The sequence below is a fragment of the Ranitomeya variabilis genome, chromosome 2 (genome assembly GCF_051348905.1).
Source record: "Ranitomeya variabilis isolate aRanVar5 chromosome 2, aRanVar5.hap1, whole genome shotgun sequence".
Classification (NCBI taxonomy): Eukaryota; Metazoa; Chordata; class Amphibia; order Anura; family Dendrobatidae; genus Ranitomeya; species Ranitomeya variabilis.
Window position 1 is genome coordinate 552731350 of NC_135233.1, and position 15266 is coordinate 552746615.

Here is a 15266-nt window from a genome sequence, read left to right on the forward strand (position 1 = left end):
AGACCTGCAGGATGTGTGCAGCTTCCAGGAAGCAGCAGCAGGAGCAGGCAGCATGGGACATGGAACGGAAGCCCCAGGAGACTGCCGTCCCCACTGGCCATCACACTGAAGCGGCGGCCCCGAGGACACAGGTGCGGACCGGGTAACGGGCCGGGACAGTGGGCTACAGTAAACCCCCTTTACACCACCTCTTTTTCAAGCTTGCAAAAAATTACTCCAGTAGGAGGGGGGCCTGAATATTCTCCTTGGGCTCCCATGACCTCTCCTCAGTACCGAAGCCCTTCTAATCTACCAGGAAAAAAGGTCTTTCCCATTACCCTTTTCATGGTGAAAATATTCGCTACCTCATAGACATCCTCCTCACTGATGGGATCAGAGGAGTGGTACCCGAGTCCTTAAAAAATTAGCTCAAGATAACTGGTTTGAGGAGGGAAACATGAAAGGCGTTAGGCACCTGTAAAGAAGAAGGCAATTTTAACTTATAAGAGACAGCATTAATTTGTTTCAAGACCTCAAAGGGACCGATGAAGCGAGGTTCCAATTTGTAGGAAGGCATTTTCAAACCGATGTACTTAGAGGAGAGCCACACTTTATCCCCAGGCTGAAAGGTCAGGGCATCCAGGCGACTCGTATCTGCATGCTTCTTCATACGCTGTGACGCTCTCTCTAAAGCGGTCTTGATGTCTCTCCACACTTTGGAGAAATCTTCAACAAGAGTGTCAGCAGTTGGAATGTCTGAAGACCCAGAGACAGGAAGAGGGATCAGGTTGGAGCCCGAATACAATATGGAAGGGAGACTTAGCAGATGACTCACTTAAAGGGAACCTGTCACCCCGTTTTTTTGAAGATGAGCTAAAAATAGAGTTAAATAGGGGCAGAGCTGGGCGTTACATTAGTGTCTTTTGTGTGCCTTTATTACCCACCTATGCTGCTGAAATACCTTTGTAAATTCGCCGTTTTCTGCTGTCACTCACGCTGGTCTGGTCCTATGGGCGTGGTGACCGCTGTTTCTCCCCCAGATCAGGCTCATCATTCCGTTGGTGGCGTAGTGGTGTGTGCATGTCCAACAGAGAATATCCACTGCCCAGGAGATGAAAAAGAGCGCGATCTGCGCTATTCAGCCGTTTACCGGTGGGCGCGGCCATCTTTCCTGTGGCCGCGCGTGCGCAGATGGAGCGCTGTTGTGAATTCTGTTTGTGGGCTCCCTCTGGTGGCTACTGGTGGTACTGGTTTACTTCTGTCTTCTATCTCCAGTGCACCTGTTCCCATCAGGAAATGGGAGTTTCCTATATAGTCTGGCTTCTCACTCATTTACTTGCCGGCTATCAATGTTACCAGAGCTCCTCTGTTACTTGCTACCTGCTCCAAGTCTGCTGAGTCAGATAAGTTTGATCATTTGTATCTTTTGTCCAGCGTGCATTTATATGAATCTTGCTGCTGGAAGCTCTAGTGAACTGAAGTGACCACTCCGGTGTCATGAGTTGATACCGGAGTTTAAAGTCACTTCAGGATGGTATTTTGTAGGGTTTTGAGTTGACCGCGAAGTCCACTTTTGTATTTTCTGCTATCTAGTTAGTGGGCCTCTCTTTGCTGAACCTGTATTCATACTACGTATGTGTTTTCTTCTTAACTAACCGTCATTACATGTTGGGGGCTACTATTACTTTGGGGTTTTCTCTGGAGGCAAGCCAGGTCTGTGTTTCCTCTATTAGGGGTAGCTAGATCTCCGGCTGGTGCGAGATGTCTAGGGATAAAACGCAGGTACGTTCCCCGGCCACTGGTAGTTGTGTGTGAGGTTCAGCATCGCGGTCAGCTTAGATTCCATCATCCTAGAGCTAGTCCTGTTTTTGCCTATGTCCCTGCCATTGGGAATCATGACAGTATAGCCGGCCCGACTGTGTTAAGTATTGGCTGAAGAAGGAGAGAAAAGAAGTTTCTGACACCTTTTTTTTTTTTTTTTTTTTTTTTTTTTTACTCTGAAGTCTGTCTAGCCATAATTGCAGTCTGCTTCTTTCCCCTCCTCTTAATCCTTGTATGGCTTAGATCTCAGCTGCTGAGAAATGGATATCCAGAGTTTAGCTTCAAATCTGAATAATCTTGCTTCTAAGGTGCAAAATATACAGGATTTCGTCATACATGCTCCTATGTCTGAACCTAAAATTCCTATACCAGAGTTTTTTTCTGGAGATAGATCTCGTTTTTTGAATTTTAAGCACAATTGTAAATTGTATCTTTCTCTGAGATCTTACTCCGCTGGAGACCCCGCTCAGCAGGTTAAGATTGTTATTTCCTTGCTGCGGGGTGACCCCCAGAATTGGGCATTTGCATTGGCGCCAGGGGACCCTGCGCTGCTCAATGTGGATGCGTTTTTTCTGGCGCTGGGGTTGCTCTATGAGGAACCTAATTTGGAGATTCAGGCTGAAAAGGCCTTGATAGCCCTCTCTCAGGGGCATGATGAAGCTGAGGTATATTGTCAAAAATTTCAAAAATGATCTGTGCTTACTCAGTGGAATGAGTGCGCCCTGGCGGCGAATTTCAGAGAGGGTCTCTCTGACGCCGTTAAAGATGTAATGGTGGGGTTTCCTACGCCCACAGGTCTGAATGAGTCCATGACAATGGCTATCCAGATTGACCGGCGTTTACGGGAGCGCAAACCTGTGCACCATTTGGCGGTGTCTTCTGAGCAGGCACCGGAGAATATGCAATGTGATAGAATTCTGTCCAGAAGTGAACGGCAGAATTATAGGTGTAAAAATGGGTTGTGCTTCTATTGTGGCGATTCTGCTCATGTTATATCAGCATGCTCTAAACGCACAAAAAGGGTTGATAAGTCTTTTGCAGGTAGCACCTTGCAGTCTAAGTTTCTTTTGTCTGTGACTTTGATTTGTTCATTATCATCTATTACCGTGAATGCTTATGTGGACTCTGGTGCCGCCTTGAATCTTATGGATTGGTCCTTTGCCAGGCGCTGTGGGTTTAGTCTAGAGTCTCTGGAAGTCCCTATTCCTTTGAAGGGTATTGACTCCACACCATTGGCTAGGAATAAACCTCAATACTGGACACAAGTGACTATGTGTATGACTCCAGACCATCAGGAGGTGATTCGATTCCTTGTGTTGCATAATTTGCATGATGTCTTAGTGCTTGGATTGCCATGGTTACAAACTCACAACCCACTTCTTGACTGGAAAACAATGTCCGTATTAAGCTGGGGATGTCAGGGGGTTCATGGGGGAGTACCCTTGGTTTCCATTGCTTCATCTACTTCCTCTGAGGTTCCGGCATTTTTGTCTGACTATTGTGATGTTTTTGAGGAGCCTAAACTTAGTTCGCTCCCTCCTCACAGGGATTGCGATTGTGCTATAGATTTGATTCCTGGCAGCAAATTTCCTAAAAGTCGCTTGTTCAATCTGTCTGTGCCAGAGCATGCTGCTATGCGAGAGTATATTAAGGAGTCCTTGGAAAAGGGACATATTCGTTCATCCTCATCCCCTTTAGGAGCAGGGTTTTTTTTCGTGGGTAAAAAAGATGGTTCCCTGAGGCCTTGTATTGATTATCGGCTGTTGAATAAGATTACAGTCAAATATCAGTATCCTTTGCCACTGTTGACTGATTTGTTTGCTCGTATTAAGGGGGCAAGGTGGTTCTCTAAGATTGACCTTCGGGGTGCGTATAATTTGGTGTGGATTAAGCAGGGAGACGAGTGGAAAACTGCATTTAATACGCCCGAGGGCCATTTTGAGTATCTGGTAATGCCTTTTGGTCTTTCTAATGCCCCTTCAGTCTTTCAGTCCTTTATGCACAATATTTTCCGTGAATATCTGGATAAATTTATGATTGTGTATTTGGATGATATTTTGATTTTTTCCGATGACTGGGAGTCGCATGTTCAACAGGTCAGGAAAGTTTTTCAGGTTTTGCGGGCCAATTCTTTGTTTGTAAAGGGTTCAAAGTGTATTTTTGGGGTTCAGAAGATCTCTTTTTTGGGGTATATTTTTTCCCCTTCTTCTATTGAGATGGATCCTGTCAAGGTTCGGGCTATTTGTGATTGGACGCAACCGACTTCCCTTAAGAGTCTTCAGAAATTCTTGGGCTTTGCTAATTTCTATCGTCGATTTATAACTGGTTTTTCAAGTGTTGTTAAGCCTCTAACGGATTTGACTAAGAAGGGTGCTGATGTTTCCAATTGGTCCTCGGCGGCTGTGGAGGCCTTTCGGGAGCTTAAGCACCGCTTTTCTTCTGCTCCTGTGTTGCGCCAGCCTGATGTTTCACTTCCTTTTCAGGTCGAAGTTGATGCTTCAGAGATCGGAGCGGGGGCGGTTTTGTCGCAGAGAAGTTCCGATTGCTCGGTGATGAGACCATGTGCGTTCTTTTCTCGAAAGTTTTCGCCCGCCGAGCGAAATTATGATGTTGGTAATCGGGAACTCTTGGCTATGAAGTGGGCCTTTGAGGAGTGGCGTCATTGGCTGGAGGGTGCTAGGCATCAGGTGGTGGTCTTGACTGATCACAAGAATCTGATTTACCTTGAGTCAGCCAGGCGTCTGAATCCTAGACAGGCGCGCTGGTCGTTGTTTTTCTCCCGGTTTAATTTTGTGGTCTCATATCTACCAGGTTCAAAAAATGTGAAGGCAGATGCCCTTTCTAGGAGTTTTGAGCCTGACTCCCCTGGTGATTCTGAACCTACGGGTATCCTTAAGGATGGGGTGATATTGTCTGCTGTCTCTCCAGTCTTACGACGTGCTTTGCAGGAGTTTCAAGTGGATAGGCCTGATCGTTGTCCGCCTGGGAGACTGTTTGTTCCAGATGAGTGGACCAGTAGAGTCATCTTGGAAGTTCATTCTTCTGTGTTGGCAGGCCACCCTGGAATCTTTGGTACCAGAGATTTGGTGGCCAGGTCCTTCTGGTGGCCTTCCCTGTCTCGGGATGTGCGTACTTTTGTACAGTCTTGTGATGTTTGTGCTCGGGCCAAGCCTTGTTGTTCTCGGGCTAGTGGATTGTTGTTGCCCTTGCCTACTCCGAAGAGGCCTTGGACGCACATCTCTATGGACTTTATTTCGGATCTCCCGGTTTCTCAGAAAATGACCGTCATCTGGGTGGTGTGTGACCGTTTTTCTAAAATGGTTCATTTGGTACCCTTGCCCAAGTTGCCTTCTTCATCGGAGTTGGTTCCTCTATTTTTTCAGAATGTGGTTCGTCTACATGGTATCCCGGAAAACATCGTTTCTGACAGGGGATCCCAATTTGTGTCTAGATTTTGGCGGGCGTTCTGTGCCAGGATGGGCATTGATTTGTCTTTTTCGTCTGCTTTCCATCCTCAGACGAATGGCCAGACAGAGCGAACTAATCAGACCCTGGAGACGTATTTGAGGTGTTTTGTGTCTGCTGATCAGGATGACTGGGTCGCCTTTTTGCCGTTGGCGGAGTTTGCCCTTAATAATCGGGCTAGTTCTGCCACTCTGGTTTCTCCTTTCTTCTGCAATTCGGGGTTTCACCCTCGTTTTTCATCTGGTCAGGTGGAATCTTCGGATTGTCCTGGAGTGGACACTGTGGTGGATAGATTGCACCAGATTTGGAGTCATGTGGTGGACAACTTGAAGTTGTCCCAGGAGAAGACTCAGCAGTTTGCTAATCGTCGTCGTCGTGCTGGTAATCGTCTTCGCGTTGGGGACTTGGTGTGGTTATCTTCTCGTTTTGTCCCTATGAAGGTCTCTTCTCCTAAGTTTAAACCTCGGTTCATAGGTCCTTATAAGATTTTGGAGATTCTTAATCCTGTATCGTTTCGTTTGGACCTACCAGCATCTTTCACTATTCATAATGTCTTCCATCGGTCCTTGTTGCGGAGGTACGAGATACCGGTTGTTCCTTCTGTTGAGCCTCCTGCTCCTGTGCTGGTGCAGGGTGAATTGGAGTATGTTGTGGAGAAGATTTTGGACTCTCGCATTTCCAGACGGAGACTTCAATATTTGGTCAAGTGGAAGGGATACGGTCAGGAGGATAATTCTTGGGTGACTGCTTCTGATGTTCATGCCTCTGATTTGGTTTGCGCCTTTCATAGGGCTCGTCCAGATCGCCCTGGTGGTTCTCATGAGGGTTCGGTGCCCCCTCCTCAAGGGGGGGGTACTGTTGTGAATTCTGTTTGTGGGCTCCCTCTGGTGGCTACTGGTGGTACTGGTTTACTTCTGTCTTCTATCTCCAGTGCACCTGTTCCCATCAGGAAATGGGAGTTTCCTATATAGTCTGGCTTCTCACTCATTTACTTGCCGGCTATCAATGTTACCAGAGCTCCTCTGTTACTTGCTACCTGCTCCAAGTCTGCTGAGTCAGATAAGTTTGATCATTTGTATCTTTTGTCCAGCGTGCATTTATATGAATCTTGCTGCTGGAAGCTCTAGTGAACTGAAGTGACCACTCCGGTGTCATGAGTTGATACCGGAGTTTAAAGTCACTTCAGGATGGTATTTTGTAGGGTTTTGAGTTGACCGCGAAGTCCACTTTTGTATTTTCTGCTATCTAGTTAGTGGGCCTCTCTTTGCTGAACCTGTATTCATACTACGTATGTGTTTTCTTCTTAACTAACCGTCATTACATGTTGGGGGCTACTATTACTTTGGGGTTTTCTCTGGAGGCAAGCCAGGTCTGTGTTTCCTCTATTAGGGGTAGCTAGATCTCCGGCTGGTGCGAGACGTCTAGGGATAAAACGCAGGTACGTTCCCCGGCCACTGGTAGTTGTGTGTGAGGTTCAGCATCGCGGTCAGCTTAGATTCCATCATCCTAGAGCTAGTCCTGTTTTTGCCTATGTCCCTGCCATTGGGAATCATGACAGTGCGCTCTGCTGCCCGGGGCTTCAGGAAAATGGCCGCGGGATTCCGCGCGCGTGCAGATGGAGATCGCGGCGGCCATTTTCCTGAAGCCCCAAGCAGCTGAGCGCCACAGAAAGATGGCCGCGTCCACCGGTAAACGGCTGAATAGCGCAGATCGCGCTATTTTTCATCTCCTGGGCAATGGATAATCTCTGTTGGACATGCGCACACCACTACGCCACCAACAGAATGATGAGCCTGATCTGGGGGAGAAACAGCGCTGTCACCACGCCCATAGGACCAGACCAGCGTGAGTGACAGCAGGAAATGGCGACTTTACAAAGGTATTTCAGCAGCATAGGTGGGTAATAAAGGCACACAAAAGACACTAATGTAACGCCCAGCTCTGCCCCTATTTAATGCTATTTTTAGCTCATCTTCAAAAAACGGGGTGACAGGTTCCCTTTAAGTGATTATTGTAGGAGAACTCTGTCCACGGTAGTAACTTGACCCAGTCATTGTGGGGCATGTTGATGAAGTGATGCAGGTACCCGGACACGATCTGATTGACCCTCTCCACCTGACCGTTGGATTGAGGATGCTACGCAGAAGAAAAATCCAGCTCCACGTTCATTAGTTTAGAGATCAACACTTCGAGATCAAAGATCTGGGAAATGTGAAACAGTACCTAGGAATACAGATAGAAAGAGAAGAAGACGGGGGTTTCCTTTTTAATAAAAATCACATGATTCAAGACATAATCAAAACATTTGGATTGAAAGATGCAAAACCAGTAAAGTCTCCAATGGAAACCAACTATCTGAAGAAAATAAATAGTGAACAGAATCTGTTACCGAATAATGACCAATACAGAAAGGCAATGGGAAAATTATTATATCTTGCGACTGTTACAAGGCCAGACATTGCAGCAGCAGTGGGAATTTTGAGCAAGAAGGTTTCAAAGCCAAACAAAATGAATTGGAATGCAGTGAAGAAAGTAATCCATTATTTGAAAGTGACTAGCGGTGTTAAACTGAAGCTACCTGCAAGTGAGAAATTCATTTTAACTGGATATGTTGATGCAGACTTGGCTGGAGATCCAATTGACAGGAAATCTACCAGTGGCTATCTTTTCTTGCTCTCAGGCAGACCATTTAGTTGGACTAGTAAGAAACAAACTATAGCAACACTGTCATCAACAGAAGCAGAATATGTCGCCGCAGCACATGCCAGTCAAGATGTACTATGGTTAAGACAACTGCAAACAGACTAAAGGTACCGTCACATTAAGCAACGCTGCAGCGATATAGACAACGATGCCGATCGCTGCAGCGTCGCTGTTTCGTCGTGTGGTCGCTGGAGAGCTGTCACACAGACAGCTCTCCAGCGACCAACGATGCCGAAGTCCCCGGGTAACCCGGGTAAACATCGGGTTACTAAGCGCAGGGCAGCGCTTAGTAACCCGATGTTTACCCTGGTTACCAGTGTAAATGTAAAAAAAACAAACACTACATACTTACATTCCGGTGTCTGTCGCGTCCCCCGGCGTCCGCTTCCCTGCACTGTGTAAGCGCCGGCCCTAAAGCAGAGCGGTGACGTCACCGCTGTGCTCTGCTTTACGGCCTGCCGGCGCTGACACAGTGCAGGGGAGCGGACGCCGGGGGACGCGACAGACATCAGAAGGTGAGTATGTAGTGTTTGGTTTTTTTACATTTACAATGGTAACCAGGGTAAATATCGGGTTACTAAGCGCGGCCCTGCGCTTAGTAACCCGATGTTTACCCTTGTTACCAGTGAAGACATCGCTGAATCTGTGTCACACACACCGATCCAGCGATGTCAGCGGGTGATCCAGCGACGAAATAAGGTGCTGGCCTTCTAGCTCCGACCAACGATGTCACAGCAGGATCCTGATCGCTGCTGCGAGTCAAACACAATGATATCGCTATCCAGGATGCTGCAACGTCACGGATCGCTATAGTTATCGTTGTTAAGTTGTTCAGTGTGAAGGTACCTTTAGGACAACAACAACAATTGGGACCAACAAAGATGTATGAGGACAATCAAGGATGTCTACTGTAGTTCTTGCTCAGATGGAAAGAGCTAATCCAATAAATAAACAAATTGATGTGAAGTTTCACTTCTTGAGAGATCACCAGGAACAAGGAATCCTAAATTTAGAGTACTGCCCAACTGAAGATATGACAGCAGATATTTTCATAAAGGCATTGAATGCTGAAAGACATCAGAGACTGATGAAGAAATTAGGCTTATTTGAATAAGTTCTTACTGTTGAGAAATGGTGTTGGCAGATATGCAACAGATACAGACTTATTTGTGTGCAGGAGAAGTTTATACTTTTCTGACAGTAGATGGCGATGTTGTTACTGTTATATGCTTAGTTGAATGTAATGCATATACTTGAACTTTGGTTTCACTTTTTCTCTGGTAAAAGGTCCTTCAGACTTCCTTTTATGCTGTATTAAGAAGCTGATGCATGTACCTCATGTTCTGTGAAGATAAAAGTTGAATTACCCCATATAATCTACTCTCACAAGTTTCTTCTTCAACCAAACTATGCAGCACTAACAACTGTCCAATTTAACTGCTGTGCCTGTGGTCAACAATTTTCTGTGATATGTATTCGACATATTATTTTGAAAAGCTCTATCACTTCCTCATACAACCTCCTTGTTTTTGGGGCCGTACCTAAAGCCACATTACAAGTATTTAAATGTGACTGGATATACAAACAATATATTCATGTCCACATTGAAAGTGGTGAGAAATGAAGTGCACATTTCTGCTTTTATTGAGGCGAATCAGACCATATAATGTGGCAAAAGTACTCATGTAGAGAAAGGTGAATATGTAAGCTATGCTGCTCAATAACGTTCAGAGAGTTTACTGATTACTTAGCCTCTAAGGGTACCGTCTCACAGTGGCACTTTTGTCGCTAAGACGGTACGATCCGTGACGTTCCAGCGATATCCATACGATATCGCTGTGTCTGACACGCAGCAGCGATCAGGGACCCTGCTGAGAATCGTACGTCGTAGCAGATTGTTTGGAACTTTCTTTCGTCGCTGGATCTCCCGCTGTCATCGTTGCATCGGTGTGTGTGTGACACCGATCCAACGATGCGTTCGCTTGTAACCAGGGTAAACATCGGGTTACTAAGCGCAGGGCCGCGCTTAGTAACCCGATGTTTACCCTGGTTACCGTCGTAAATGTAAAAAAAAACAAACAGTACATACTCACATTCCGGTATCCGTCAGGTCCCTTGCCGTCTGCTTCCCGCACTGACTGACTCCCGGCCGTAAAGTGAAAGCAGAGCACAGCGGTGACGTCACGCGCGGCCCTGCGCTTAGTAACCCGATGTTTACCCTGGTTACCCGGGGACCTCGGCATCATTTTAACTGGATATGTTGATGCAGACTTGGCTGGAGATCCAATTGACAGGAAATCTACCAGTGGCTATCTTTTCTTGCTCTCAGGCAGACCATTTAGTTGGACTAGTAAGAAACAAACTATAGCAACACTGTCATCAACAGAAGCAGAATATGTCGCCGCAGCACATGCCAGTCAAGATGTACTATGGTTAAGACAACTGCAAACAGACTAAAGGTACCGTCACATTAAGCAACGCTGCAGCGATATAGACAACGATGCCGATCGCTGCAGCGTCGCTGTTTCGTCGTGTGGTCGCTGGAGAGCTGTCACACAGACAGCTCTCCAGCGACCAACGATGCCGAAGTCCCCGGGTAACCCGGGTAAACATCGGGTTACTAAGCGCAGGGCAGCGCTTAGTAACCCGATGTTTACCCTGGTTACCAGTGTAAATGTAAAAAAAACAAACACTACATACTTACATTCCGGTGTCTGTCGCGTCCCCCGGCGTCCGCTTCCCTGCACTGTGTAAGCGCCGGCCCTAAAGCAGAGCGGTGACGTCACCGCTGTGCTCTGCTTTACGGCCTGCCGGCGCTGACACAGTGCAGGGGAGCGGACGCCGGGGGACGCGACAGACATCAGAAGGTGAGTATGTAGTGTTTGGTTTTTTTACATTTACAATGGTAACCAGGGTAAATATCGGGTTACTAAGCGCGGCCCTGCGCTTAGTAACCCGATGTTTACCCTTGTTACCAGTGAAGACATCGCTGAATCTGTGTCACACACACCGATCCAGCGATGTCAGCGGGTGATCCAGCGACGAAATAAGGTGCTGGCCTTCTAGCTCCGACCAACGATGTCACAGCAGGATCCTGATCGCTGCTGCGAGTCAAACACAACGATATCGCTATCCAGGATGCTGCAACGTCACGGATCGCTATCGTTATCGTTGTTAAGTTGTTCAGTGTGAAGGTACCTTTAGGACAACAACAACAATTGGGACCAACAAAGATGTATGAGGACAATCAAGGATGTCTACTGTAGTTCTTGCTCAGATGGAAAGAGCTAATCCAATAAATAAACAAATTGATGTGAAGTTTCACTTCTTGAGAGATCACCAGGAACAAGGAATCCTAAATTTAGAGTACTGCCCAACTGAAGATATGACAGCAGATATTTTCATAAAGGCATTGAATGCTGAAAGACATCAGAGACTGATGAAGAAATTAGGCTTATTTGAATAAGTTCTTACTGTTGAGAAATGGTGTTGGCAGATATGCAACAGATACAGACTTATTTGTGTGCAGGAGAAGTTTATACTTTTCTGACAGTAGATGGCGATGTTGTTACTGTTATATGCTTAGTTGAATGTAATGCATATACTTGAACTTTGGTTTCACTTTTTCTCTGGTAAAAGGTCCTTCAGACTTCCTTTTATGCTGTATTAAGAAGCTGATGCATGTACCTCATGTTCTGTGAAGATAAAAGTTGAATTACCCCATATAATCTACTCTCACAAGTTTCTTCTTCAACCAAACTATGCAGCACTAACAACTGTCCAATTTAACTGCTGTGCCTGTGGTCAACAATTTTCTGTGATATGTATTCGACATATTATTTTGAAAAGCTCTATCACTTCCTCATACAACCTCCTTGTTTTTGGGGCCGTACCTAAAGCCACATTACAAGTATTTAAATGTGACTGGATATACAAACAATATATTCATGTCCACATTGAAAGTGGTGAGAAATGAAGTGCACATTTCTGCTTTTATTGAGGCGAATCAGACCATATAATGTGGCAAAAGTACTCATATAGAGAAAGGTGAATATGTAAGCTATGCTGCTCAATAACGTTCAGAGAGTTTACTGATTACTTAGCCTCTAAGGGTACCGTCTCACAGTGGCACTTTTGTCGCTAAGACGGTACGATCCGTGACGTTCCAGCGATATCCATACGATATCGCTGTGTCTGACACGCAGCAGCGATCAGGGACCCTGCTGAGAATCGTACGTCGTAGCAGATTGTTTGGAACTTTCTTTCGTCGCTGGATCTCCCGCTGTCATCGTTGCATCGGTGTGTGTGTGACACCGATCCAACGATGCGTTCGCTTGTAACCAGGGTAAACATCGGGTTACTAAGCGCAGGGCCGCGCTTAGTAACCCGATGTTTACCCTGGTTACCGTCGTAAATGTAAAAAAAAACAAACAGTACATACTCACATTCCGGTGTCCGTCAGGTCCCTTGCCGTCTGCTTCCCGCACTGACTGACTCCCGGCCGTAAAGTGAAAGCAGAGCACAGCGGTGACGTCACCGCTGTGATCTGCTTTCACTTTACGGCTGGGAGTCAGTCAGTGCGGGAAGCAGAAGGCAAGGGACCTGACGGACACCGGAATGTGAGTATGTACTGTTTTTTTTTTTTTACATTTACGACGGTAACCAGGGTAAACATCGGGTTACTAAGCGCGGCCCTGCGCTTAGTAACCCGATGTTTACCCTGGTTACCCGGGGACCTCGGCATCGTTGGTCGCTGGAGAGCTGTCTGTGTGACAGCTCCCCAGCGACCACACAACGACTTACCAACGATCACGGTCATTGGTAAATCGTTTTGTGAGACGGTACCCTAAGATGTTCTGCATAAGTTGTCCTCAGTGTGAAGAAAGGTTTAGCAGCTGAGTACACTCCTGATACTCCTCCACACTGTGCCACACAATGCGTCTTAGCTCCTGGTCCTTTGCTGCACTGAGTGGTCTGAAGCTTTCAGGCATGCGGTGGTTCCACGTCCTTCCATCTCCCTCTTCAACAGCATGACCAAAATATCTCCTTGGTTCATTGTTTCAGTGCATACTTATTTCTGGATCTTTTATGTTCCTCTCTCATGTGACTTTCAGTTTTTACTGTCCCACACCTCCTACCGGAGTAAAATAGTAAAATGCACTCTCAGAGGTGCCGACTTCTAAGCCTTTGGACCCTTCCTCACACACGTTGATCAGCACTAAAAAAAATCTACTATATAATTGTCTAAGGGTCACTTCCGTCTGTCTGTCCTTCTGTCTGTCTGTCTGTCATGGATATTCATTGGTCATGGCCTCTGTCAGTCATGGAAATCCAAGTCGCTGATTGGTCGTGGCAAAACAGCCTCGACCAATCAGCGATGGGCACAGTCCAGAAGAAAATGGTCGCTCCTTCCTCTCCGCAGTCAGTGCCCACTCCGTACTCCCCTCCGGTCACAGCGCCCGCTCCGTACTCCCCTCCGGTCACAGCGCCCGCTCCGTACTCCCCTCCGGTCACAGCGCCGGCTCCGTACTCCCCTCCGGTCACAGCGCCCGCTCCGTACTCCCCTCCGGTCAGCGCTCACACAGGGTTAATGGCAGTGTTGACCGCGGTGTAACGCTCTCGGTTAACTCTGCTATTAACCCTGTGTGACCAACTTTTTACTATTGATGCTGCCTATGCAGCATGAATAGTATAAATATGTAATGTTAAAAATAATAAAAAATAAAAAAATAGTTACATACTCACCCTCCGGTGACCCCCCCGGATCGAAGCGGCCGGTTACCGATGCTCCTCGCGACGCCCCGGTGACCGCTGCATGCAGTGCGGTCTCGCGAGATGATGACGTGCGGTCTCGCGAGACTGCTACGTCATCATCTCGCGAGACCGCAATGCAATCTTCAGACCGGAGCACGCGAGGAGCATCGGTAACCGGACGCTTCGATCCGGAGGCTCCAGAAGGTGAGTATGTAACTATTTTTCATTTTAATTCTTTTTTTTTTTTAACCGGGATATGGTGCATACTACGTAGCTGGGCAATATACTACGTGACTGGGCAGTATACTACGTGGCTCTGTGCTGTATACTACGTGACTGGGCAATATACTATGTGGCTGGGCAATATACTACGTGACTGGGCAATATACTACGTGACTGGGCAATATACTACGTGGCTGGGAAATATAATGCGTGACTGGGCAATATTGTGACTGGGCAATATACTATGTGGCTGGGCAATATACTACGTGACTGGGCAATATACTATGTGGCTGGGCAATATACTACATGACTGGGCAATATACTACGTGGCTGGGAAATATACTATGTGACTGGGCAATATTGTGACTGGGCAATATACTATGTGGCTGGGCAATATACTACGTGACTGGGCAATATACTATGTGGCTGGGCAATATACTACGTGACTGGGCAATATACTACGTGACTGGGCAATATACTACGTGGCTGGGAAATATACTATGTGACTGGGCAATATTGTGACTGGGCAATATACTATGTGGCTGGGCAATATACTATGTGGCTGGGGAATATACTACGTGGCTGGGCAATATACTACGTGGCTGGGCAATATACTATGTGGGCTGCGCAATATAGTACGTGTGGCTGGGCAATATACTACGTGGGCTGCGCAATATACTAAGTGACTGGGCAATATACTACGTCACTGGGCAATATACTATGTGGCTGGGCAATATACTACGTGACTGGGCAATATACTATGTGGCTGGGCAATATACTATGTGGCTGGGCAATATACCACGTGACTGGGCAATATACTACGTGGCTGGGAAATATACTACGTGACTGGGCAATATTGTGACTGGGCAATATACTATGTGGCTGGGCAATATACTACGTGACTGGGCAATATACTACGTGGCTGGAAAATATACTACATGACTGGGCAATATTGTGACTGGGCAATATACTATGTGGCTGGGCAATATACTACGTGACTGGGCAATATACTACGTCACTGGGCAATATACTATGTGACTTGGCAATATACTATGTGGCTGGGCAATATACTACGTGACTGGGCAATATACTACGTGGCTGGGAAATATTCTATGTGACTGGGCAATATTGTGACTGGGCAATATACTATGTGGCTGGGCAATATACTACGTGACTGGGCAATATACTATGTGGCTGGGCAATATACTACGTGACTGGGCAATATACTACGTGACTGGGCAATATACTACGTGGCTGGGAAATACACTACGTGACTGGGCAATATTGTGACTGGGCAATATACTATGTGGCTGGGCAATATA

General features: G+C 46.6%; 1 long non-coding RNA gene across 2 annotated transcripts in view; it reads left to right on the forward strand.

Annotated features, from left to right (window-relative positions):
• LOC143807034 (uncharacterized) overlaps window positions 1-15266 on the forward strand; it is a 40169-nt gene that overhangs the window by 5057 nt on the left and 19846 nt on the right. The gene's annotated exons all lie outside the window — the stretch shown is intronic.